Genomic DNA, 3556 nt, shown 5'->3' with positions numbered 1-3556 from the left:
TAAGCTGTCATATCTGCTGCCATACATCTGATTCTCATTCCTTCAACATGCCCATCAAAAGCTCTTGCCTTAAGGACCTTAGTGAAAGGATCTATAGGTCATCACCTGATGCAATCTAGGCGGCAACAACTTCTCCTCGTTTATACGATTTCTCGTATTGGGTGGTACTTGCGCTCTATTGTGTTTACTTGCCTTATAGACTTATGGTTTCTTCGAGTTTGCTATTGCACCAACATTATTACAATAAATTGTAATAATTTTTGGACAAACTAGAAATCATATCTAAGTCTATCTTGAGGTTATTGAGTCATTCAGCTTTTATGGCTACCTCAGAGGCTTGCCATATACTAAGCTTCTATGGTGGAGTCCAGAAAAACACCTATGCTTATCACTCTTCCATAGTTATGACTTTACCTCCTAAAGTAAACACAAAACCCCGAGGTTGACTTATTATTGTCCCTATCCGATTGGAAGTCAAAATCCATGCAACCCACAAGGACTAAATTAACTGCCTTGTAAGCTAGCATATAATCTCTAGTGCCTCTAAGGTACTACAATATATGCTTTACTGCAGTCCACTGTCCTTGTCCAGGGTTACTTTGATATCTGCTAACTATGCCCTTGGCAAAATAGATTTCTGATCTCGTGCATAGCATACATTAGGCTTCCAACAGCCGTAGCATAAAGAACTGCCTTTATTTCCTTTATCTCCTTTGATGTCTACAGAGACATATCTTTAGATAAAGTTACTCCATCCTGAAAAGGTAAGAAACCTTTCTTGGAGTTTTGTATGCTTAAAACGAGCAAGGATTTTTCCGATGTATGAAGCTTGGGATAAGTAAAATATTCTTTTCTTGCGATCCTTATTACTTTGATCTCAAGAATATATACATTCTCCCAAGTCCTTTATATCGAATTGTTTGGACAACCATACCCTTACTTCTGACAACATTTTGATATTGTTTCCAACTACCAAAAATGTTATCTAAGTATAGTACAAGAAATACCACCACGTTTCCATCACATCTTTTGTATACACAAGACTTATCCGGTTACTAAATCCATAGATCTGGATTACTTTGATAAATCGGATGTTCCAAGACCTTGAAGCTTTGCCTCAGTCCATAGACTGATTGAGCTTACACAAGATGCTCTTAGCCCTCTGCAATGAACCATTCTGGTTGCTTTATATGGATGTTTTCTTCAAGACTTCCATTAAGGAATGCTGTCTTGACATCCACTTGCCAAATAGATAAAAGAATCCGGATAAACTTAAGCATGGCTACCAGTGAAAAAGTTTCCTTTTTCATCAAGCCTTGCTTTGAAAGTTACTACCTTCCTGTCTATCCCTCTTTTCCTATTATAGACCTTTTTATACCCAACGGCTTTTACACCATTTGGTGATTCTACAAGCTTCCAGATTTTATTAGAATACATATATTCTAATTCTTTTATTCATTACTCTTTGCCAAGATGCTGCATCTTTATCTTGGAGTGCTTCATCATATGACCGGAGATCAGGTTCATGCCCTCCAGAGATCGAGTCCAAAAACTCTCCCAAAACATGAACCTATTTAGGTTGCATAACAACCCTCCCACTATAATAAGACACTTTCTGTAATTGTGTATCAATTTGTGATATGAGTTGTAGTTTTCTTGTGGTATCTCATCTTGTACGGTTGGTACTAGGTTAGACATGTCCTTTATTATTTCCTTAAGAACAAATTTACTTATGAGCACGTGGTTCATTATATAGTCCTTTTCTAAAAATCAGTCATTTATGCTAACAATGACCTTCTGATTTTAAGACTATAAACCTACTTTTGTTTATCTAGGATATCTTACAAACAAGTGAACTCCTATCCAACTTATCATTATCTCTCTTTAACATATGTGCTGGATTACCCGAATCCGAATATGCTTCAAAATAGGCTTACACCTATTCAGCAATTCTATATGAGCAGAGAGTTATGACTTTGGAAAGTTCACTTCCGTTTCCAGAGCATATCCTTAAAACAAATTTGGTAATTTTCTGAATAACTCATCATCTATCTAATTATTCCATAAGAGTCCTATACCTTCTTTCTACTACACCATTCTGTTGGGGTGTTCCAGATGCAGTTAGTTGGGATTGAAATCCAACTTCTGATAAGTGACTCCTAAAATCTCTCAAGAGGTACTTGCCACTACGATTTTCCATAGTGACTTTTTACTTTAACATTTCTCCGCATCAGCCTTGTACTCTTTGAACTAATCAAAGCACTTAGTCTTGCGGTACATTAAGTAAATGTATTTGTATCGAAATATTCGATACTACCTCTTGTTTGGATTGTCATAGGATCACACAAATCAGAATGAACCAATTCCAATATATCTTTGACTCCATTCCCCTTAGACTTAAAAGCTTCTTGGTTATTTTTCCTTTCAAGTAAGACTTGTAGGTTGGAAAGATTTCCACTACTAATGAACACAAAAGTTCATCAGCTACCAATGAATCCTACTTAAGTTAATATAACCTAGCTTTAGATGCCAAAGATATAATTGGTTCATTTCCGAAGGTTGCTTTCTCTTAAAATTAGAAGATGTGTGACTAATTTCCATTTGTTGCATCGTGGGAGTTATTGGATTATAAATTGTCAACCATCATACCAGAATAGATAACTTTCCTATTTTTCTTGATAACAACTTTGTTATCAAAATAGACACAATATCTATAATAGTTTAGAAACTGAAATCAGGTTCTTTCTAAACTTGGTATGTAAAGACAATTACTTAAAATCCATATTTTATTCTTATCAAAGGATAAACATCTCCCACTGCAACAGCTACCACTTTTACAGTAGTGCCCATGTGGACGGTGATTTACCTTTCATTTAGTTGTTGGGTTTCCTGGAACCCTGAATTGCAGACATGATTAATGGCATCTTGTATCTACACACCAGGTACCAGTAGATAACTCCACTAAACATGTATCAACTAATGAATAAAATACACCTATATTGTTCTTAGTTCTAAGAGAACAGTCTACCTTAATGTCCAAATTCTATTTCCAATCAATTATAATTAGGACCACTAAGTCTATCCTAAAGTATATCAGCTAGGGTTTGACCATCTTCCTAAGAATCACAAAAATATTTGGTTAAGACCAACTCCTTAAAAAATCCCCATGAATTTTGTATGCCACGTTAGTGTGGACGTATACAAATTCAAAGAGGAAATTTTATCATTTAATTTTATTATCTCGTTAACCTTACTTTATGACGAATAAAATTAATAATTGGTCTATCTTTAATCAAATATTTGGTCAAGACTCTAAATTTAAAATAATATTGATTCCTCTAACAATACTATTTAAATTTACCAACACCTCAAAACACCGTGAATTTTGCATGCCACGTTAGTGTGGACGTATACAAAATCAACATTTGTAAGAGGAGGGTTTTACCCATTAACTATCTTGTCAACGTAACTTTATGACAAATAAAATTATCTCAAACACCGTTAATTTTGTATGCCACGTTAGTGTGAACGTATACAAAATCAATCATTTGTAAGA

This window comes from Zingiber officinale, chromosome 5A (assembly GCF_018446385.1).
Source record: "Zingiber officinale cultivar Zhangliang chromosome 5A, Zo_v1.1, whole genome shotgun sequence".
Taxonomy (NCBI): Eukaryota; Viridiplantae; Streptophyta; class Magnoliopsida; order Zingiberales; family Zingiberaceae; genus Zingiber; species Zingiber officinale.
The sequence above is the reverse complement of the archived record's forward strand: the minus strand, read 5'-3'. Positions refer to the sequence as shown.